We start from the raw sequence: 24,017 nt of genomic DNA, 5'->3' as shown, positions 1-24,017 counted from the left end.
AGAGAGTGTGTGCACAGTATGATTACAGGTGCTGGGAGAGAGTGTGTGCACAGTGTGATTACAGGTGCTGGGAGAGAGTGTGTGCACAGTGTGATTACAGGTGCTGGGAGAGAGAGTGTGTGTGCACAGTGTGAATACAGGTGCTGGGAGATAGTGTGTGCACAGTATGATTACAGGTGCTGGGAGAGAGAGTGTGTGTGCACAGTGTGATTACAGGTGCTGGGGGAGAGTGTGTGCACAGTGTGATTACAGGTGCTGGGAGAGAGAGTGTGTGCACAGTATGATTACAGGTGCTGGGGGAGAGTGTGTGCACAGTGTGATTACAGGTGCTGGGAGAGAGAGTGTGTGCACAGTATGATTACAGGTGCTGGGGGAGACAGTGTGTGCACAGTGTGATTACAGGTGCTGGGAGAGAGAGTGTGCACAGTATGATTACAGGTGCTGGGGGAGAGTGTGTGCACAGTATGATTACAGGTGCTGGGAGAGAGAGTGTGTGCACAGTACGATTACAGGTGCTGGGAGAGACAGTGTGTGCACAGTGTGATTACAGGTGCTGGGAGAGAGACTGTGTGCACAGTGTGATTACAGGTGCTGGGAGAGAGTGTGTGCACAGTATGATTACAGGTGCTGGGAGAGACAGTGTGTGCACAGTGTGATTACAGGTGCTGGGGGAGAGAGTGTGCACAGTATGATTACAGGTGCTGGGAGAGACAGTGTGTGCACAGTGTGATTACAGGTGCTGGGAGAGAGTGTGTGCACAGTATGATTACAGGTGCTGGGAGAGAGTGTGTGCACAGTACGATTACAGGTGCTGGGAGAGAGAGTGTGTGCACAGTGTGATTACAGGTGCTGGGAGAGAGAGTGTGTGCACAGTGTGATTACAGGTGCTGGGAGAGAGACTGTGTGCACAGTGTGATTACAGGTGCTGGGAGAGAGAGTGTGTGCACAGTATCATTCCAGGTGCTGGGAGAGAGTGTGTGCACAGTATGATTACAGGTGCTGGGAGAGAGAGTGTGTGCACAGTGTGATTACAGGTGCTGGGAGAGAGTGTGTGCACAGTACGATTACAGGTGCTGGGAGAGAGTGTGTGCACAGTATGATTACAGGTGCTGGGAGAGAGTGTGTGCACAGTGTGATTACAGGTGCTGGGAGAGAGAGTGTGTGCACAGTATGATTACAGGTGCTGGGGGAGAGAGTGTGTGCACAGTGTGATTACAGGTGCTGGGAGAGAGAGTGTGTGCACAGTATGATTACAGGTGCTGGGAGAGAGAGTGTGTGCACAGTATGATTACAGGTGCTGGGAGAGAGTGTGTGCACAGTATGATTACAGGTGCTGGGAGAGACAGTGTGTGCACAGTACGATTACAGGTGCTGGGGGAGAGAGTGTGTGCACAGTGTGATTACAGGTGCTGGGAGAGAGAGTGTGTGCACAGTATGATTACAGGTGCTGGGAGAGAGAGTGTGTGCACAGTATGATTACAGGTGCTGGGAGAGAGTGTGTGCACAGTGTGATTACAGGTGCTGGGAGAGAGAGTGTGTGCACAGTATGATTACAGGTGCTGGGAGAGAGAGTGTGTGCACAGTGTGATTACAGGTGCTGGGAGAGACTGTGTGCACAGTGTGATTACAGGTGCTGGGAGAGAGAGTGTGTGCACAGTGTGATTACAGGTGCTGGGAGAGAGAGTGTGTGCACAGTGTGATTACAGGTGCTGGGAGAGAGAGTGTGTGCACAGTGTGATTACAGGTGCTGGGAGAGACTGTGTGCACAGTGTGATTACAGGTGCTGGGAGAGAGAGTGTGTGCACAGTGTGATTACAGGTGCTGGGAGAGAGAGTGTGTCCACAGTATGATTACAGGTGCTGGGAGAGACTGTGTCCACAGTATGATTACAGGTGCTGGGAGAGAGAGTGTGTGCACAGTATGATTACAGGTGCTGGGAGAGAGAGTGTGTGCACAGTGTGATTACAGGTGCTGGGAGAGAGAGTGTGTGCACAGTGTGATTACAGGTGCTGGGAGAGACTGTGTGCACAGTGTGATTACAGGTGCTGGGAGAGAGAGTGTGTGCACAGTATGATTGCAGGTGCTGGGAGAGAGAGTGTGTGCACAGTATGATTACAGGTGCTGGGAGAGAGTGTGTGCACAGTGTGATTACAGGTGCTGGGAGAGAGTGTGTGCACAGTATGATTACAGGTGCTGGGAGAGAGAGTGTGTGCACAGTGTGATTACAGGTGCTGGGAGAGAGTGTGTGCACAGTATGATTACAGGTGCTGGGAGAGAGAGTGTGTGCACAGTGTGATTACAGGTGCTGGGAGAGAGTGTGTGCACAGTATGATTACAGGTGCTGGGAGAGAGAGTGTGTGCACAGTATGATTACAGGTGCTGGGAGAGAGAGTGTGTGCACAGTGTGATTACAGGTGCTGGGAGAGAGTGTGTGCACAGTGTGATTACAGGTGCTGGGAGAGACAGTGTGTGCACAGTATGATTACAGGTGCTGGGAGAGACAGTGTGTGCACAGTATGATTACAGGTGCTGGGAGAGAGAGTGTGTGCACAGTGTGATTACAGGTGCTGGGAGAGAGTGTGTGCACAGTATGATTACAGGTGCTGGGAGAGAGAGTGTGTGCACAGTATGATTACAGGTGCTGGGAGAGAGAGTGTGTGCACAGTATGATTACAGGTGCTGGGAGAGAGAGTGTGTGCACAGTGTGATTACAGGTGCTGGGAGAGACAGTGTGTGCACAGTATGATTACAGGTGCTGGGAGAGAGAGTGTGTGCACAGTACGATTACAGGTGCTGGGAGAGAGAGTGTGTGCACAGTATGATTACAGGTGCTGGGAGAGAGAGTGTGTGCACAGTACGATTACAGGTGCTGGGAGAGAGAGTGTGTGCACAGTACGATTACAGGTGCTGGGAGAGAGAGTGTGTGCACAGTATGATTACAGGTGCTGGGAGAGAGTGTGTGCACAGTATGATTACAGGTGCTGGGAGAGAGAGTGTGTGCACAGTGTGATTACAGGTGCTGGGAGAGAGAGTGTGTGCACAGTACGATTACAGGTGCTGGGAGAGAGAGTGTGTGCACAGTATGATTACAGGTGCTGGGAGAGAGTGTGTGCACAGTATGATTACAGGTGCTGGGAGAGACAGTGTGTGCACGGTATGATTACAGGTGCTGGGAGAGACTGTGTGCACAGTGTGATTACAGGTGCTGGGAGAGAGAGTGTGTGCACAGTATGATTACAGGTGCTGGGAGAGACTGTGTCCACAGTATGATTACAGGTGCTGGGAGAGAGAGTGTGTGCACAGTATGATTACAGGTGCTGGGAGAGAGTGTGTGCACAGTGTGATTACAGGTGCTGGGAGAGACTGTGTGCACAGTGTGATTACAGGTGCTGGGAGAGAGAGTGTGTGCACAGTGTGATTACAGGTGCTGGGAGAGAGAGTGTGTGCACAGTGTGATTACAGGTGCTGGGAGAGAGAGTGTGTGCACAGTATGATTACAGGTGCTGGGAGAGAGAGTGTGTGCACAGTATGATTACAGGTGCTGGGAGAGAGTGTGTGCACAGTATGATTACAGGTGCTGGGAGAGAGAGTGTGTGCACAGTGTGATTACAGGTGCTGGGAGAGAGTGTGTGCACAGTATGATTACAGGTGCTGGGAGAGAGAGTGTGTGCACAGTGTGATTACAGGTGCTGGGAGAGACTGTGTGTGCACAGTGTGATTACAGGTGCTGGGAGAGAGAGTGTGTGCACAGTGTGATTCCAGGTGCTGGGAGAGAGTGTGTGCACAGTGTGATTACAGGTGCTGGGAGAGACAGTGTGTGCGCAGTATGATTACAGGTGCTGGGAGAGAGAGTGTGTGCACAGTACGATTACAGGTGCTGGGAGAGAGAGTGTGTGCACAGTATGATTATAGGTGCTGGGAGAGAGAGTGTGTGCACAGTGTGATTACAGGTGCTGGGAGAGAGTGTGTGCACAGTATGATTATAGGTGCTGGGAGAGAGAGTGTGTGCACAGTGTGATTACAGGTGCTGGGAGAGACTGTGTGTGCACAGTGTGATTACAGGTGCTGGGAGAGAGAGTGTGTGCACAGTGTGATTACAGGTGCTGGGAGAGAGTGTGTGCACAGTGTGATTACAGGTGCTGGGAGAGACAGTGTGTGCGCAGTATGATTACAGGTGCTGGGAGAGAGAGTGTGTGCACAGTGTGATTACAGGTGCTGGGAGAGAGTGTGTGCACAGTATGATTACAGGTGCTGGGAGAGAGAGTGTGTGCACAGTGTGATTACAGGTGCTGGGAGAGAGTGTGTGCACAGTATGATTACAGGTGCTGGGAGAGAGAGTGTGTGCACAGTGTGATTACAGGTGCTGGGAGAGAGTGTGTGCACAGTATGATTACAGGTGCTGGGAGAGAGAGTGTGTGCACAGTATGATTACAGGTGCTGGGAGAGAGAGTGTGTGCACAGTGTGATTACAGGTGCTGGGAGAGAGTGTGTGCACAGTGTGATTACAGGTGCTGGGAGAGACAGTGTGTGCACAGTATGATTACAGGTGCTGGGAGAGACAGTGTGTGCACAGTATGATTACAGGTGCTGGGAGAGAGAGTGTGTGCACAGTGTGATTACAGGTGCTGGGAGAGAGTGTGTGCACAGTATGATTACAGGTGCTGGGAGAGAGAGTGTGTGCACAGTATGATTACAGGTGCTGGGAGAGAGAGTGTGTGCACAGTATGATTACAGGTGCTGGAGAGAGAGTGTGTGCACAGTGTGATTACAGGTGCTGGGAGAGACAGTGTGTGCACAGTATGATTACAGGTGCTGGGAGAGAGAGTGTGTGCACAGTACGATTACAGGTGCTGGGAGAGAGAGTGTGTGCACAGTATGATTACAGGTGCTGGGAGAGAGAGTGTGTGCACAGTACGATTACAGGTGCTGGGAGAGAGAGTGTGTGCACAGTACGATTACAGGTGCTGGGAGAGAGAGTGTGTGCACAGTATGATTACAGGTGCTGGGAGAGAGTGTGTGCACAGTATGATTACAGGTGCTGGGAGAGAGAGTGTGTGCACAGTGTGATTACAGGTGCTGGGAGAGAGAGTGTGTGCACAGTACGATTACAGGTGCTGGGAGAGAGAGTGTGTGCACAGTATGATTACAGGTGCTGGGAGAGAGTGTGTGCACAGTATGATTACAGGTGCTGGGAGAGACAGTGTGTGCACGGTATGATTACAGGTGCTGGGAGAGACTGTGTGCACAGTGTGATTACAGGTGCTGGGAGAGAGAGTGTGTGCACAGTATGATTACAGGTGCTGGGAGAGACTGTGTCCACAGTATGATTACAGGTGCTGGGAGAGAGAGTGTGTGCACAGTATGATTACAGGTGCTGGGAGAGAGTGTGTGCACAGTGTGATTACAGGTGCTGGACGAGACTGTGTGCACAGTGTGATTACAGGTGCTGGGAGAGAGAGTGTGTGCACAGTGTGATTACAGGTGCTGGGAGAGAGAGTGTGTGCACAGTGTGATTACAGGTGCTGGGAGAGAGAGTGTGTGCACAGTATGATTACAGGTGCTGGGAGAGAGAGTGTGTGCACAGTATGATTACAGGTGCTGGGAGAGAGTGTGTGCACAGTATGATTACAGGTGCTGGGAGAGAGAGTGTGTGCACAGTGTGATTACAGGTGCTGGGAGAGAGTGTGTGCACAGTATGATTACAGGTGCTGGGAGAGAGAGTGTGTGCACAGTGTGATTACAGGTGCTGGGAGAGACTGTGTGTGCACAGTGTGATTACAGGTGCTGGGAGAGAGAGTGTGTGCACAGTGTGATTACAGGTGCTGGGAGAGAGTGTGTGCACAGTGTGATTACAGGTGCTGGGAGAGACAGTGTGTGCGCAGTATGATTACAGGTGCTGGGAGAGAGAGTGTGTGCACAGTACGATTACAGGTGCTGGGAGAGAGAGTGTGTGCACAGTATGATTACAGGTGCTGGGAGAGAGAGTGTGTGCACAGTACGATTACAGGTGCTGGGAGAGAGAGTGTGTGCACAGTACGATTACAGGTGCTGGGAGAGAGAGTGTGTGCACAGTATGATTACAGGTGCTGGGAGAGAGTGTGTGCACAGTATGATTACAGGTGCTGGGAGAGAGAGTGTGTGCACAGTGTGATTACAGGTGCTGGGAGAGAGAGTGTGTGCACAGTACGATTACAGGTGCTGGGAGAGACAGTGTACACAGTATGATTACAGGTGCTGGGAGAGAGAGTGTGTGCACAGTATGATTACAGGTGCTGGGAGAGAGAGTGTACACAGTATGATTACAGGTGCTGGGTGAGAGAGTGTGTGCACAGTGTGATTACAGGTGCTGGGAGAGAGTGTGTGCACAGTATGATTACAGGTGCTGGGAGAGAGTGTGTGCACAGTGTGATTACAGGTGCTGGGAGAGAGAGTGTGTGCACAGTGTGATTACAGGTGCTGGGAGAGAGAGTGTGTGCACAGTGTGATTACAGGTGCTGGGAGAGACTGTGTGCACAGTGTGATTACAGGTGCTGGGAGAGAGTGTGTGCACAGTGTGATTACAGGTGCTGGGAGAGAGAGTGTGTGCACAGTGTGATTACAGGTGCTGGGAGAGACAGTGTGTGCACAGTGTGATGACAGGTGCTGGGAGAGAGAGTGTGTGCACAGTGTGATTACAGGTGCTGGGAGAGAGAGTGTGTGCACAGTGTGATTACAGGTGCTGGGAGAGAGTGTGTGTGCACAGTATGATTACAGGTGCTGGGAGAGAGTGTGTGCACAGTATGATTACAGGTGCTGGGAGAGAGAGTGTGTGCACAGTGTGATTACAGGTGCTGGGAGAGAGTGTGTGTGCACAGTACGATTACAGGTGCTGGGAGAGAGAGTGTGTGCACAGTACGATTACAGGTGCTGGGAGAGAGAGTGTGTGCACAGTATGATTACAGGTGCTGGGTGAGAGTGTGTGTGCACAGTGTGATTACAGGTGCTGGGAGAGAATGTGCACAGTGTGATTACAGGTGCTGGGAGAGAGAGTGTGTCTACAGTATGATTACAGGTGCTGGGAGAGAGGGTGTGCACAGTACGATTACAGGTGCTGGGAGAGAGAGTGTGTCTACAGTATGATTGCAGGTGCTGGGAGAGAGAGTGTGTGCACAGTATGATTACAGGTGCTGGGAGAGAGAGTGTGTGCACAGTACGATTACAGGTGCTGGGAGAGAGAGTGTGTCTACAGTATGATTACAGGTGCTGGGAGAGAGTGTGTGCACAGTACGATTACAGGTGCTGGGAGAGAGAGTGTGTCTACAGTATGATTACAGGTGCTGGGAGAGAGTGTGTGCACAGTGTGATTACAGGTGCTGGGAGAGAGAGTGTGTCTACAGTATGATTACAGGTGCTGGGAGAGAGTGTGTGTGCACAGTGTGATTACAGGTGCTGGGAGAGAGAGTGTGTCTACAGTATGATTACAGGTGCTGGGAGAGAGTGTGTGCACAGTACGATTACAGGTGCTGGGAGAGACTGTGTGTGCACAGTATGATTACAGGTGCTGGGAGAGAGAGTGTGTGCACAGTACGATTACAGGTGCTGGGAGAGACAGTGTGTGCACAGTGTGATTACAGGTGCTGGGAGAGAGAGTGTGTCTACAGTATGATTACAGGTGCTGGGAGAGAGTGTGTGCACAGTACGATTACAGGTGCTGGGAGAGACTGTGTGTGCACAGTGTGATTACAGGTGCTGGGAGAGACTGTGTGTGCACAGTGTGATTACAGGTGCTGGGAGAGAGTGTGTGCACAGTATGATTACAGGTGCTGGGAGAGAGTGTGTGCACAGTACGATTACAGGTGCTGGGAGAGAGAGTGTGTGCACAGTGTGATTACAGGTGCTGGGAGAGAGAGTGTGTGCACAGTATGATTACAGGTGCTGGGAGAGAGAGTGTGTGCACAGTGTGATTACAGGTGCTGGGAGAGAGAGTGTGTGCACAGTATGATTGCCGGTGCTGGGAGAGAGTGTGTGCACAGTATGATTACAGGTGCTGGGAGAGAGAGTGTGTGCACAGTATGATTACAGGTGCTGGGAGAGAGAGTGTGTGCACAGTGTGATTACAGGTGCTGGGAGAGAGAGTGTGTGCACAGTGTGATTACAGGTGCTGGGAGAGAGAGTGTGTGCACAGTGTGATTACAGGTGCTGGGAGAGAGAGTGTGTGCACAGTGTGATTACAGGTGCTGGGAGAGAGAGTGTGTGCACGGTATGATTACAGGTGCTGGGAGAGACAGTGTGTGCACAGTATGATTACAGGTGCTGGGAGAGAGAGTGTGTGCACAGTGTGATTACAGGTGCTGGGAGAGAGAGTGTGTGCACGGTATGATTACAGGTGCTGGGAGAGACAGTGTGTGCACAGTATGATTACAGGTGCTGGGAGAGAGTGTGTGTGCACAGTATGATTACAGGTGCTGGGAGAGAGAGTGTGTGCACAGTGTGATTACAGGTGCTGCGAGAGAGAGTGTGTGCACAGTGTGATTACAGGTGCTGGGAGAGAGAGTGTGTGCACAGTACGATTACAGGTGCTGGGAGAGAGAGTGTGTGCACAGTGTGATTACAGGTGCTGGGAGAGACTGTGTGCACAGTATGATTACAGGTGCTGGGAGAGAGTGTGTGCACAGTATGATTACAGGTGCTGGGAGAGAGTGTGTGCACAGTGTGATTACAGGTGCTGGGAGAGAGTGTGTGCACAGTGTGATTACAGGTGCTGGGAGAGAGAGTGTGTGTGCACAGTGTGAATACAGGTGCTGGGAGATAGTGTGTGCACAGTATGATTACAGGTGCTGGGAGAGAGAGTGTGTGTGCACAGTGTGATTACAGGTGCTGGGGGAGAGTGTGTGCACAGTGTGATTACAGGTGCTGGGAGAGAGAGTGTGTGCACAGTATGATTACAGGTGCTGGGGGAGAGTGTGTGCACAGTGTGATTACAGGTGCTGGGAGAGAGAGTGTGTGCACAGTATGATTACAGGTGCTGGGGGAGACAGTGTGTGCACAGTGTGATTACAGGTGCTGGGAGAGAGAGTGTGCACAGTATGATTACAGGTGCTGGGGGAGAGTGTGTGCACAGTATGATTACAGGTGCTGGGAGAGAGAGTGTGTGCACAGTACGATTACAGGTGCTGGGAGAGACAGTGTGTGCACAGTGTGATTACAGGTGCTGGGAGAGAGACTGTGTGCACAGTGTGATTACAGGTGCTGGGAGAGAGTGTGTGCACAGTATGATTACAGGTGCTGGGAGAGACAGTGTGTGCACAGTGTGATTACAGGTGCTGGGGGAGAGAGTGTGCACAGTATGATTACAGGTGCTGGGAGAGACAGTGTGTGCACAGTGTGATTACAGGTGCTGGGAGAGAGTGTGTGCACAGTATGATTACAGGTGCTGGGAGAGAGTGTGTGCACAGTACGATTACAGGTGCTGGGAGAGAGAGTGTGTGCACAGTGTGATTACAGGTGCTGGGAGAGAGAGTGTGTGCACAGTGTGATTACAGGTGCTGGGAGAGAGACTGTGTGCACAGTGTGATTACAGGTGCTGGGAGAGAGAGTGTGTGCACAGTATCATTCCAGGTGCTGGGAGAGAGTGTGTGCACAGTATGATTACAGGTGCTGGGAGAGAGAGTGTGTGCACAGTGTGATTACAGGTGCTGGGAGAGAGTGTGTGCACAGTACGATTACAGGTGCTGGGAGAGAGTGTGTGCACAGTATGATTACAGGTGCTGGGAGAGAGTGTGTGCACAGTGTGATTACAGGTGCTGGGAGAGAGAGTGTGTGCACAGTATGATTACAGGTGCTGGGGGAGAGAGTGTGTGCACAGTGTGATTACAGGTGCTGGGAGAGAGAGTGTGTGCACAGTATGATTACAGGTGCTGGGAGAGAGAGTGTGTGCACAGTATGATTACAGGTGCTGGGAGAGAGTGTGTGCACAGTATGATTACAGGTGCTGGGAGAGACAGTGTGTGCACAGTACGATTACAGGTGCTGGGGGAGAGAGTGTGTGCACAGTGTGATTACAGGTGCTGGGAGAGAGAGTGTGTGCACAGTATGATTACAGGTGCTGGGAGAGAGAGTGTGTGCACAGTATGATTACAGGTGCTGGGAGAGAGTGTGTGCACAGTGTGATTACAGGTGCTGGGAGAGAGAGTGTGTGCACAGTATGATTACAGGTGCTGGGAGAGAGAGTGTGTGCACAGTGTGATTACAGGTGCTGGGAGAGACTGTGTGCACAGTGTGATTACAGGTGCTGGGAGAGAGAGTGTGTGCACAGTGTGATTACAGGTGCTGGGAGAGAGAGTGTGTGCACAGTGTGATTACAGGTGCTGGGAGAGAGAGTGTGTGCACAGTGTGATTACAGGTGCTGGGAGAGACTGTGTGCACAGTGTGATTACAGGTGCTGGGAGAGAGAGTGTGTGCACAGTGTGATTACAGGTGCTGGGAGAGAGAGTGTGTCCACAGTATGATTACAGGTGCTGGGAGAGACTGTGTCCACAGTATGATTACAGGTGCTGGGAGAGAGAGTGTGTGCACAGTATGATTACAGGTGCTGGGAGAGAGAGTGTGTGCACAGTGTGATTACAGGTGCTGGGAGAGAGAGTGTGTGCACAGTGTGATTACAGGTGCTGGGAGAGACTGTGTGCACAGTGTGATTACAGGTGCTGGGAGAGAGAGTGTGTGCACAGTATGATTGCAGGTGCTGGGAGAGAGAGTGTGTGCACAGTATGATTACAGGTGCTGGGAGAGAGTGTGTGCACAGTGTGATTACAGGTGCTGGGAGAGAGTGTGTGCACAGTATGATTACAGGTGCTGGGAGAGAGAGTGTGTGCACAGTGTGATTACAGGTGCTGGGAGAGAGTGTGTGCACAGTATGATTACAGGTGCTGGGAGAGAGAGTGTGTGCACAGTGTGATTACAGGTGCTGGGAGAGAGTGTGTGCACAGTATGATTACAGGTGCTGGGAGAGAGAGTGTGTGCACAGTATGATTACAGGTGCTGGGAGAGAGAGTGTGTGCACAGTGTGATTACAGGTGCTGGGAGAGAGTGTGTGCACAGTGTGATTACAGGTGCTGGGAGAGACAGTGTGTGCACAGTATGATTACAGGTGCTGGGAGAGACAGTGTGTGCACAGTATGATTACAGGTGCTGGGAGAGAGAGTGTGTGCACAGTGTGATTACAGGTGCTGGGAGAGAGTGTGTGCACAGTATGATTACAGGTGCTGGGAGAGAGAGTGTGTGCACAGTATGATTACAGGTGCTGGGAGAGAGAGTGTGTGCACAGTATGATTACAGGTGCTGGGAGAGAGAGTGTGTGCACAGTGTGATTACAGGTGCTGGGAGAGACAGTGTGTGCACAGTATGATTACAGGTGCTGGGAGAGAGAGTGTGTGCACAGTACGATTACAGGTGCTGGGAGAGAGAGTGTGTGCACAGTATGATTACAGGTGCTGGGAGAGAGAGTGTGTGCACAGTACGATTACAGGTGCTGGGAGAGAGAGTGTGTGCACAGTACGATTACAGGTGCTGGGAGAGAGAGTGTGTGCACAGTATGATTACAGGTGCTGGGAGAGAGTGTGTGCACAGTATGATTACAGGTGCTGGGAGAGAGAGTGTGTGCACAGTGTGATTACAGGTGCTGGGAGAGAGAGTGTGTGCACAGTACGATTACAGGTGCTGGGAGAGAGAGTGTGTGCACAGTATGATTACAGGTGCTGGGAGAGAGTGTGTGCACAGTATGATTACAGGTGCTGGGAGAGACAGTGTGTGCACGGTATGATTACAGGTGCTGGGAGAGACTGTGTGCACAGTGTGATTACAGGTGCTGGGAGAGAGAGTGTGTGCACAGTATGATTACAGGTGCTGGGAGAGACTGTGTCCACAGTATGATTACAGGTGCTGGGAGAGAGAGTGTGTGCACAGTATGATTACAGGTGCTGGGAGAGAGTGTGTGCACAGTGTGATTACAGGTGCTGGGAGAGACTGTGTGCACAGTGTGATTACAGGTGCTGGGAGAGAGAGTGTGTGCACAGTGTGATTACAGGTGCTGGGAGAGAGAGTGTGTGCACAGTGTGATTACAGGTGCTGGGAGAGAGAGTGTGTGCACAGTATGATTACAGGTGCTGGGAGAGAGAGTGTGTGCACAGTATGATTACAGGTGCTGGGAGAGAGTGTGTGCACAGTATGATTACAGGTGCTGGGAGAGAGAGTGTGTGCACAGTGTGATTACAGGTGCTGGGAGAGAGTGTGTGCACAGTATGATTACAGGTGCTGGGAGAGAGAGTGTGTGCACAGTGTGATTACAGGTGCTGGGAGAGACTGTGTGTGCACAGTGTGATTACAGGTGCTGGGAGAGAGAGTGTGTGCACAGTGTGATTACAGGTGCTGGGAGAGAGTGTGTGCACAGTGTGATTACAGGTGCTGGGAGAGACAGTGTGTGCGCAGTATGATTACAGGTGCTGGGAGAGAGAGTGTGTGCACAGTACGATTACAGGTGCTGGGAGAGAGAGTGTGTGCACAGTATGATTACAGGTGCTGGGAGAGAGAGTGTGTGCACAGTGTGATTACAGGTGCTGGGAGAGAGTGTGTGCACAGTATGATTACAGGTGCTGGGAGAGAGAGTGTGTGCACAGTGTGATTACAGGTGCTGGGAGAGACTGTGTGTGCACAGTGTGATTACAGGTGCTGGGAGAGAGAGTGTGTGCACAGTGTGATTACAGGTGCTGGGAGAGAGTGTGTGCACAGTGTGATTACAGGTGCTGGGAGAGACAGTGTGTGCGCAGTATGATTACAGGTGCTGGGAGAGAGAGTGTGTGCACAGTGTGATTACAGGTGCTGGGAGAGAGTGTGTGCACAGTATGATTACAGGTGCTGGGAGAGAGAGTGTGTGCACAGTGTGATTACAGGTGCTGGGAGAGAGTGTGTGCACAGTATGATTACAGGTGCTGGGAGAGAGAGTGTGTGCACAGTGTGATTACAGGTGCTGGGAGAGAGTGTGTGCACAGTATGATTACAGGTGCTGGGAGAGAGAGTGTGTGCACAGTATGATTACAGGTGCTGGGAGAGAGAGTGTGTGCACAGTGTGATTACAGGTGCTGGGAGAGAGTGTGTGCACAGTGTGATTACAGGTGCTGGGAGAGACAGTGTGTGCACAGTATGATTACAGGTGCTGGGAGAGACAGTGTGTGCACAGTATGATTACAGGTGCTGGGAGAGAGAGTGTGTGCACAGTGTGATTACAGGTGCTGGGAGAGAGTGTGTGCACAGTATGATTACAGGTGCTGGGAGAGAGAGTGTGTGCACAGTATGATTACAGGTGCTGGGAGAGAGAGTGTGTGCACAGTATGATTACAGGTGCTGGGAGAGAGAGTGTGTGCACAGTGTGATTACAGGTGCTGGGAGAGACAGTGTGTGCACAGTATGATTACAGGTGCTGGGAGAGAGAGTGTGTGCACAGTACGATTACAGGTGCTGGGAGAGAGAGTGTGTGCACAGTATGATTACAGGTGCTGGGAGAGAGAGTGTGTGCACAGTACGATTACAGGTGCTGGGAGAGAGAGTGTGTGCACAGTACGATTACAGGTGCTGGGAGAGAGAGTGTGTGCACAGTATGATTACAGGTGCTGGGAGAGAGTGTGTGCACAGTATGATTACAGGTGCTGGGAGAGAGAGTGTGTGCACAGTGTGATTACAGGTGCTGGGAGAGAGAGTGTGTGCACAGTACGATTACAGGTGCTGGGAGAGAGAGTGTGTGCACAGTATGATTACAGGTGCTGGGAGAGAGTGTGTGCACAGTATGATTACAGGTGCTGGGAGAGACAGTGTGTGCACGGTATGATTACAGGTGCTGGGAGAGACTGTGTGCACAGTGTGATTACAGGTGCTGGGAGAGAGAGTGTGTGCACAGTATGATTACAGGTGCTGGGAGAGACTGTGTCCACAGTATGATTACAGGTGCTGGGAGAGAGAGTGTGTGCACAGTATGATTACAGGTGCTGGGAGAGAGTGTGTGCACAGTGTGATTACAGGTGCTGGGAGAGACTGTGTGCACAGTGTGATTACAGGTGCTGGGAGAGAGAGTGTGTGCACAGTGTGATTACAGGTGCTGGGAGAGAGAGTGTGTGCACAGTGTGATTACAGGTGCTGGGAGAGAGAGTGTGTGCACAGTATGATTACAGGTGCTGGGAGAGAGAGTGTGTGCACAGTATGATTACAGGTGCTGGGAGAGAGTGTGTGCACAGTATGATTACAGGTGCTGGGAGAGAGAGTGTGTGCACAGTGTGATTACAGGTGCTGGGAGAGAGTGTGTGCACAGTATGATTACAGGTGCTGGGAGAGAGAGTGTGTGCACAGTGTGATTACAGGTGCTGGGAGAGACTGTGTGTGCACAGTGTGATTACAGGTGCTGGGAGAGAGAGTGTGTGCACAGTGTGATTACAGGTGCTGGGAGAGAGTGTGTGCACAGTGTGATTACAGGTGCTGGGAGAGACAGTGTGTGCGCAGTATGATTACAGGTGCTGGGAGAGAGAGTGTGTGCACAGTACGATTACAGGTGCTGGGAGAGAGAGTGTGTGCACAGTATGATTACAGGTGCTGGGAGAGAGAGTGTGTGCACAGTACGATTACAGGTGCTGGGAGAGAGAGTGTGTGCACAGTACGATTACAGGTGCTGGGAGAGAGAGTGTGTGCACAGTATGATTACAGGTGCTGGGAGAGAGTGTGTGCACAGTATGATTACAGGTGCTGGGAGAGAGAGTGTGTGCACAGTGTGATTACAGGTGCTGGGAGAGAGAGTGTGTGCACAGTACGATTACAGGTGCTGGGAGAGAGAGTGTGTGCACAGTATGATTACAGGTGCTGGGAGAGACAGTGTGTGCACAGTGTGATTACAGGTGCTGGGAGAGAGAGTGTGTGCACGGTATGATTACAGGTGCTGGGAGAGACAGTGTGTGCACAGTGTGATTACAGGTGCTGGGAGAGAGTGTGTGCACAGTATGATTACAGGTGCTGGGAGAGAGAGTGTGTGCACAGTGTGATTACAGGTGCTGGGAGAGAGAGTGTGTGCACAGTGTGATTACAGGTGCTGGGAGAGAGAGTGTGTGCACAGTATGATTACAGGTGCTGGGAGAGAGAGTGTGTGCACAGTGTGATTACAGGTGCTGGGAGAGAGTGTGTGCACAGTACGATTACAGGTGCTGGGAGAGAGTGTGTGCAAATTGTGATTACAGGTGCTGGGAGAGAGTGTGTGTGCACAGTATGATTACAGGTGCTGGGAGAGAGTGTGTGCACAGTACGATTACAGGTGCTGGGAGAGAGTGTGTGCACATTGTGATTACAGGTGCTGGGAGAGAGTGTGTGTGCACAGTATGATTACAGGTGCTGGGAGAGAGTGTGTGTGCACAGTATGATTACAGGTGCTGGGAGAGAGTGTGTGCACAGTATGATTACAGGTGCTGGGAGAGAGTGTGTGCACAGTATGATTACAGGTGCTGGGAGAGAGTGTGTGCACAGTATGATTACAGGTGCTGGGAGAGAGTGTGTGCACAGTATGATTACAGGTGCTCGGAGAGAGTGTGTGCACAGTATGATTACAGGTGCTCGGAGAGAGTGTGTGTGCACAGTGTGATTACAGGTGCTGGGAGAGAGTGTGTGCACAGTATGATTACAGGTGCTGGGAGAGAGTGTGTGCACATTGTGATTACAGGTGCTGGGAGAGAGAGTGTGTGCACAGTATGATTACAGGTGCTGGGAGAGAGAGTTGTACTTTTACTTCAATCCCAGGGGGAGGGGGTGCACCCAGTTCCAGAAACCACTCAATCTCGCTCAGACTGTGTGGACTGAATTACAGTTCGCCCAAACGGTCAGTGCACCATTTTATGCATGAGATGAAAGTTGAACTGGCGCCTGCCTTTATACAGAGATTTGCTTTGAAATCCAAGCCGGGTCCTGATTCAGATCATATTGTTCGAGTTACAAAGTTAAAACAGGCTCATTCCATCCCATTAAATCCAGGAAATCTGAAAGGAACTTTTCGGATCTCAAAGATTACCCTACAGTGGCAGCAGTCAATAACAGCAATTTTATCCCCAAATAGTGCAATCAATCCACTGTACACAGACCCCAGCCCATGGATTTCATCAGTTGTTGTACGTCCTGTTTGAATTGCCATGATAAAGTACCACAGAATAGACTTGTTAGTAAAATTGAAGCCCATGGGATTAAAGGAACGGTGGCAGCGTGGATACAAAATTGGCTAGGGGACAGAAACAGAGAGTATACAGTGGTGTTCCCCAGGGGTCAGTATTGGGACCACTGCCCTTTTTGATATATATCTATGACCTGGACTTGGGTATATAGGGTATAATTTCAAAGTTTGCAGTTGACACAAAACTCAAAATGCAGTAAACAGTGAGGAGGACAGTAACAGACTTCAGGAGGACACAAACTGGTGAAATGGGTAGACATGTGGCAGATGAAATTTAACTTAGAGCAGTGTGTACTGATTCATTTCGGTAGGAAGAATGAGGAGAGGCAATATAAACTAAATGGTACAATTTTAAAGGGGGTGCAGGAACAGAGGCGCCTGGGGGTGTATGTACACAAATCTTTGAAGGTGGCAGGACACGTTGAGAAGGAGTTAAAAAGGCATAAGGGATCTTTAGCTTTATAAATAGAGGCAGAGAGTACAAAACCAAGGAAGTTGTGCTCAACCTTTATAAATCACTGGTTAGGCCCCAGCTGGAGTATTGTGTCCAATTCTGGGCACCACACTTTAGGAGGGATGTCAAGGCCTTGGAGAGGGTGCAGAGGAGATTTACTAGAATGGTACCAGGGATGAGGGACTTCAGTTATGTGGAGAGACTGGAGAAGCTGGGATTGTTCTCCTTAGAGCAGAGAAGGTTAAGGGGAGATTGATAGAGGTGTTCAAAATCATGAGGGGTTTTGATAAGAGTAAATAAGGAGAAACTGTTTACAGTGACAGAAGGGTCGGGAACCGGAGGACACAGATTTAAGGCAATCTGCTTTTGTTTAATGTTTTTGACGCAGTGAGTTGTTATGATCTGTAATTCGCTGCCTGAAAGGGCGGTGGAAGCAGATTCAATAGTAACTTTCAAAGGGGAATTGAATAAATACTTATAGAATCATAAAATGGTTACAGCACAGAAGGAGGCCATTCATAGAAACATAGAAAATAGGAGCAGGAGTAGGCCATTCGGCCCTTCGAGCCTGCTCCGCCATTCAATATGATCATGGCTGATCCTCTATGTCACTACCATATTCCCGCTCTCTCCCCATATCCCTTGATGCCTTTTGTGTCTAGAAATCTATCTAGCTCCTTCTTAAAATTCGGCCCGTCAAGCCCCGTGCCAGCTCTCTGCAAGAGCAATCCAGCTAGTCCCACTCCCCCTGCCCTTTCCCCCTAGCCCTGCAGACTTTTTCCATTCAAGTACTTATCCAGTTCCCTTTTGAAGGCCATGATTGAATCTGCCTCCACCACCCCCTTGGGCAGTGCATTCCAGATCATAACCACTCGCTGTTTAAAAAAGTTTTTCCTCATGGGTTTTGCCAATCACCTTAAATCTATGTCCTCTGGCTCTTGACCCTTCCACAGTTTCTCTCTATCTACTGTCCAGACCCTTCATGATTTTGAACACCTCTATCAATCTCCTCGCAACCGTCTCTGCCCGAAGGAGAACAATCCAGGCTTCTCCAGTCTATCCACGTAACTAAAGTCTATCATCCCTGGAATCATTCTAGTAAATCTTTTCTGCACCCTCTCTAAGGACTTCACATCCTTCCTAAAATGCAGTGCCCAGAATTGGACACAATACTCCAGTTGTGGCCAAACCAGTGTTTTATGAAGGTTCATCATAACCTCCTTGCTTTTGTACTCTGTGCCTCTATTTATAAAGCCCAGGATCCCGATGCCTTTTTATCTGTTTTCTCAACCTGCCCTGCTACCTTCAACGGCCTGTGCACATAGACCCCCAGATCTCTCTGTTCCTGCACCCCTTTAGAATTGTACCTTTTAATTTATATTGCCTCTCCTCGTTCTTCCTAACACTTCGCACTTCTCTGTGTTAAATTTCATCTGCCACATGTCCGCCCATTCCACCAGCCTGTCTATGTCTGCTTGAAGTCTATCACTATCCTCCTCACTGTTCGCTACACTTCCAAGTTTTGTGTCATCTGCAAATTTTGAAACTGTGCCCTGTACACCCATGTCCAAGTCATTAATATATATCAAGAAAAAGCTTGAAAGGGAAAAATTTGCAGGGCTACAGGTAAAGAGCAGGGGAGTGGGACTAATTGGATAGCTCTTTCAAAGAGCCGGCACAGGCACGATGGGCCGAACTGCCTCCGTCTGTGCTGTGTGATTCTATGAATCAGAAGGTTTCTCCTCTTTAAAATGAGAGTTGTCGCCATTTGCTTAAAACACTTGCTGCACAAGGGCTGCTTCAGTCCCATTTCCTGCTGTGTGCATTACCCAGAGCCAAGCAAATAATCCACAGCAACACCATGGGACTGGGGTAAACAAAAGAAACAGCTACTATCTGATACCATTTTGATTTGGAACCAGGTAGGTTTTTCCCAGGGCTGTGACAGTGACCTTCGGACTGGCACAAAGTGCCGAGCAATCTGAACACCCCCCAACCCTTCCTGAAACCCTGTACAAGAGCAGCTCCCTGCATCAACTCTGCCTCCATCACCCGTAGAGGAAGGGGCAACTAGGTAGGAAGATTGGAGTGCGTTACTGTGATCAGATTCAGGTCCTATTTCGAATGATCAAATTAAATACAGTACCCACCACATAAAACGGCCACATTTAAAACGGGCAGTCGCTGATATCGGTCAAAAAGAATAACCATTATCCATTTGCGTTAATGTCAACGTTGATGGTTATAGCGTCTTGCATTTATTTCATACAGAAACAGGCTGTGCTTATTCACTCGATAAGACAAACTGCCTCCAAATTAAGAGGTTATTCCACAAATAACATCGCATAATTGCCACCGGCAAAATGCTCTGAACTAACTGCAATTTCTAGGCTTCACAGATTTCTACAATTCCCGATCAGTAACTTCATAAATGTTGGTGCAGATTTCAGAGCTACACAGCCAACTGGAGGCGTCTTTTCGGTGAGACTGTCTGCCCCTCTCAGGTGGACGTAAAAGATCCCACGGCCACGAATGGAAGAAGAGCAGGGGAGTTCTCCCCGGTATCCTGGACCAATATTTATCCCTGAACCAACATCACTAAAACAGATTATCTGGTTGTTTGTGCGACCATGCTGTGTGCAAATTGGTTGCCGTTTTTCCTTACATAACAACAGAGGCGAAAAAGAAAAAAGACTTACAATTGTATAATACCTTTCACGACCTCAGGACGTCCCAAAGCGCATTACAACCAATGGCGGTTTTTGAAGTGTAGTCACTGTTGTAATGTAGGAAACGCGGCAGCCAACATTGATCTTTTAACACATCCCAATGTCTGATTTGCTGAACTCACTGTCACCGAGCATTGTTGCGATAGCTTCAATGTATTGTCAGTTAGGACCCTGAGATCTCTAGTTTGGTGGGTAAGTGTGCTACGTGCTGTAAGTACTAAGCCATAATGACCAGAGAGGGCCTGAGGTTTGAGTCCTGTAGAGTTAGCGGTTCTCAAACTGGGCAGCCCTGAGAGCACTAAAATTAGCCTCATCCCTCCAGGAATAACATACAAATTAAGAGCAGGAGAAGGCCATTCAGCCCCTCGAGCCTGCTCTGCCATTTGATAAGATCATGGCTGATCTGATTGTGGCCTCAACCCTACTTTCCCGTCTACCTACTATAACCTTTGACTCTCTTGTTAATCAGGAATCAGCCTTCAAAATATTCAATGACCCTGCCTCCACCGCTCTCTGGGGAAGGGAGTTCCACAGACTCACGACCCCCAGAGAGAAAATTTCTCCTCATCTCCATCTTAAATGGGAGACCCCTTATTTTTAAACTGTGGCCCCTAATTCTAGTCTCTCCCACAAGGGGAAACATCCTCTCAGCATCTACCCCTTCGAGTCCCCTCAGGATCTGATATGTTTCAATAAGATCACCTCTCATTCTTCTAAACTCCAGTGTATACAGTCCCAACTTGTCCAACCTTTCCTCATAAGATAACCCCCTCATCCCAGGAATCAGTTGAGTGAACCTTCTCTGAACTGCCTCCAAAGCAATTACGTCCTTTCTTAAATAAGGAGACCAAAACTGCTCACAGTATTCTAGATGTGGTCTTACCATTGCCCTGTATAACTGTAGCAAAACATCTCGACTTTTATATTCCATTCCCCTTGCAATAAATGACAACATTCCATTTGCCTTCCTAATCACTTGCTGCACCTGCATACTAACTTTTAGTGATTCATGTACTAGGACACCCAGATCCTTCTGTACCTCAGAGTTCTGCAATCTCTCTCCATTTAAATATACTGCTTTTCTATTCCTCCTGCCAAAGTGGACAAGTTCACATTTTCCCGCATTATACTCCATCTGCCAAATTTTTGCCCACTCACTTAACCTATCTATATCCCTTTGCAGACTCCTTATGTCCTCTTCACAACTTACTTTCCTACCTACCTTTGTGTCATCAGCAAATTTAACAACCATTCAGTCCCTTCATCCAGGTCATTGATATAGATTGTAAATAGTTGAGGCCCAAGTACTGATCCCTGTGGCACTCCACTCGTTACATCTTGCCAACGAGTGGAGACCCACTTATGCCTACTCTCTGTTTCCCGTTAGCTAACCAATCCTTTATCCATGCTAATATGTTACCCCCTCCACTAAGAGCTCTTATTTTGTGTAGTAGCCTTTGATGTGGCACCTTGTCAAAAGCCTTCTGGAAATGCAAGTACACCACATCCACAGGATCCCATTTATCCACATTGCTTGGATAAGAAAGGAAAAAACCAACCAGCGTTCCTGCTCCGGACTGCTGTCCAGTGACCCTTGCTGGAAACTGTGCCCGGGCAGACGTCTGGTGAGGGCAGCATCAGACTGACTGCAATGCCCGCACACAGCCTGCCAACACTTCACAACCAAGGCTCACACCTGCAGAGTGGCCGCTTCGGCGAGGTACTGGAGGGCAGTCAGCACCTGTGGAGCAAGAGTCGGCAACTTTGGGAAGGCAGCGGAGAAGAGCCATGCAAAGGAAGGAAAAAATACAGACTGAGCTAAAGCACTGGTGTAGTGCGGGGAGTAACACATTAAAATATTCGTTGTTACTGTCATCCGTGGATTGGAACGGCTTAAAATTTCAAGCAGCCGCGTCACGCTGGGTCAAAATCCTGGAACTCCCTTCCTAACAGCACTGTGGGAGAACCTTCACCACACGGACTGCAGCGGATGAAGGCGGCGGCTCACCACCACCTTCTCAAGGGCAATAAATGCCGGCCTCGCCAGCAACGCCCATATCCCATGAACGAATAAAAGAAAAATTGTTTCACAGGACATTTGAACAAGAAGTTGGGTTGGGTTGGGGTGGGTCGGGTTGGGGTGGGTCGGGTCGAGTCGGGTCGGGTCGAGTCGGGTCGAGTCGGGTCGGGTCGAGTCGGGTCGGGTCGAGTCGGGTCGAGTCGGGTCGGGTCGAGTCGGGTCGGGTCGAGTAGGGTCGGGTCGAGTCGGGTCGGGTCGGGTCGGGTCGGGTCGAGTCGGGTCGAGTCGGGTCGGGTCGAGTCGGGTCGAGTCGGGTCGAGTCGAGACAACTACTTACTCCATTACAAGGAGTAGCTGCAAGCAAGCGTTTAATAACCAGCGTCACTCAACAACAAGTGGGAACCCAAACGCATTTTCGCCATCACTATACGTAGAACAACAACTTTTGCTTCACCAAAACTTCAGCACAGTGTGTCAAAATATTGAGATTATTTACTTGTTAATTGAAGAAAGTGTCTGGGCAAATAATGCTGACATTGGTTCGTATCACCCTGCATGTTACCATGGGATCTCATCCCCATTACAGCTTGAACTTTGACCTCCACAGGCCGGCAAGACCTCGGTTACAAACGGCATCCAAAGAACTCTGACAAGGCAGCGCTCCCTTAGTTTTGTACCGGAGTGTGAGCCTGGGTCTCGGTGTCGGGTGGAGTGGGTCTCCATCCCTTGACCTTCTAACCCAGAGTTCTACCAGACGAGCCAAGCTGACGTGTCGGGTTGGCATCTTTTTCCAGGTCCAAAACTTGGTCAGAGGGCAAGAGAAGGGCAGGACAGACAGTGGTTTTCTTAAGCCATTGAAAATTCACTGAAGACCGTGACAATGTTAACTGGTGCCGTCACATCTGGAGAGGCTAAACTAGTCGGGAACAAAATGGACTTGTTGCAAAATGCAGCTGCAGACACGAGGCAAGGGCAACACTGGGCTTGGCTGGCACAGCCTCCAAAACTAAATAGCCTATCGATAATCAACTCTTTAGCCTTAATGGATACTTGGATGGTGAACTGGAAATCTGCCAGGGCTTATAGGAATGTAACGTGTGAGACCTTCAGCAGAGGAGAGATGGCTGGGAAAAGCAGGAAGCACCACTGTCATCCACTCAGATGTCGCAAAATGGCTGCCACCCATAGGCAGAGACAGAAGAAATTATAACGGGGAATAAGGAAATGGCAGAGACATTATGCAAATCTGTCTTCACAGTAGAAGACAGAAAAAACAGTGGGGAACCAAGGGTCCAATGAGTGTGAGGAACTTAAAGTAATTAAGATTAGTAAAGGAAAAGTTTTAGAAAAACTAATGGGACTAAAAGCCGACGAATCCCCAGGACCTGATGGCCTACATTGTAGAGTTTTAAAAAAGGAGGCTGCAGAGATAGTGGATGCATTGGTTTTCATCTTCCAAAATTCCCTAGATTCCAGAACGGTCCCCATGGATTGGAAAGTAGCAAATGTAACCCCGCTATTCAAGAAAGGAGGGAGAGAGAAAACAGGGAACTACAGGCCAGTTAGCCTGACATCAGTAGTACGGAAAATACTAGAATTTATTCTTAAGGATAGAGTACAAGGCACTTAGAAAATCATGATATGATTAGGCAGAGCCAACATGGTTTTATGAAAGGGAAATCATGTTTGACAAATCCATTAGAATTTTTTGAGGGTGTAACTAGCAGGGTAGATAAAGAGGAACCAGTGGATGGAGTATATTTGGATTTTCAAAAGGCATTCGATAAGGTGCCACATAAAAGGTTGTTACACAAGATTAGGGCTCATGGGGTTGGGGGTAATATATTAACATGGATAGAGGATTGGTTAACGGACAGAAAACAGAGAGTAGGAATAAACGGGTCATTCTCAGGTTGGCAGGCTGTAACTAGTGGGTGCTGCAGGGATCAGTGCTTGGGCCTCAGCTATTTACAATCTATATTAATGACTTAGATGAAGGGACCGAGTGTAATGTATCCAAGTTTGCTGACGATACAAAGCCAAGTGGGAAAGTAAGCTGTGAGGAGGACACAAAGAGTCTGCAAAGGGATATAGACAGGTTAAGTGAGTGGGCAAGAAGGTGGCAGATGGAGTATAATGTGGGGAAATGTGAGGTTATTCACTTTGTTAGGAAGAATACAAAAACAGAATATTTTTAAATGGTGAGAAACTATTAAATGTTGGTGTTCAGAGAGATTTGAGTGTCTTTGTACACGAAACACAGAAAGTTAACATGCAGGTACAGCAAGCAATTAGGAAGGCAAATGGTATGTTGGCCTTTATTGCAAGGGGGTTGGAGTACAAGAGTAAGGAAGTCTTGCTGCAATTGTACAGGACTTTGGTGAGACCACACCTGAAGTATTATGTACAGTTTTGGTCTCCTTATCTAAGGAAGGATATACTTGCCTTAGAGGCAGTGCAACGAAGGTTCACTAGATTGATTCCTGGGACGAGAGGGTTGTTCAATGAGGAAAAATTGAGTTGGCCTGTATTCTCTGGAGTTTAGAAGAATGAGAGGTGATTGCATTGAAACATATAAGATTCTAAGAGGGC

General features: G+C 49.5%; 1 protein-coding gene across 3 annotated transcripts in view; it reads right to left on the bottom strand.

Annotated features, from left to right (window-relative positions):
• Nucleotides 1–24,017, bottom strand: part of gatad2b (GATA zinc finger domain containing 2B) — a 129,946-nt gene that overhangs the window by 85,959 nt on the left and 19,970 nt on the right. The gene's annotated exons all lie outside the window — the stretch shown is intronic.

This window comes from Heptranchias perlo, chromosome 44, assembly GCF_035084215.1.
Source record: "Heptranchias perlo isolate sHepPer1 chromosome 44, sHepPer1.hap1, whole genome shotgun sequence".
NCBI classification, from domain to species: Eukaryota; Metazoa; Chordata; class Chondrichthyes; order Hexanchiformes; family Hexanchidae; genus Heptranchias; species Heptranchias perlo.
Note: the sequence above shows the minus strand (reverse complement) of the source record. Positions and strands in the feature narration are given on the sequence as shown.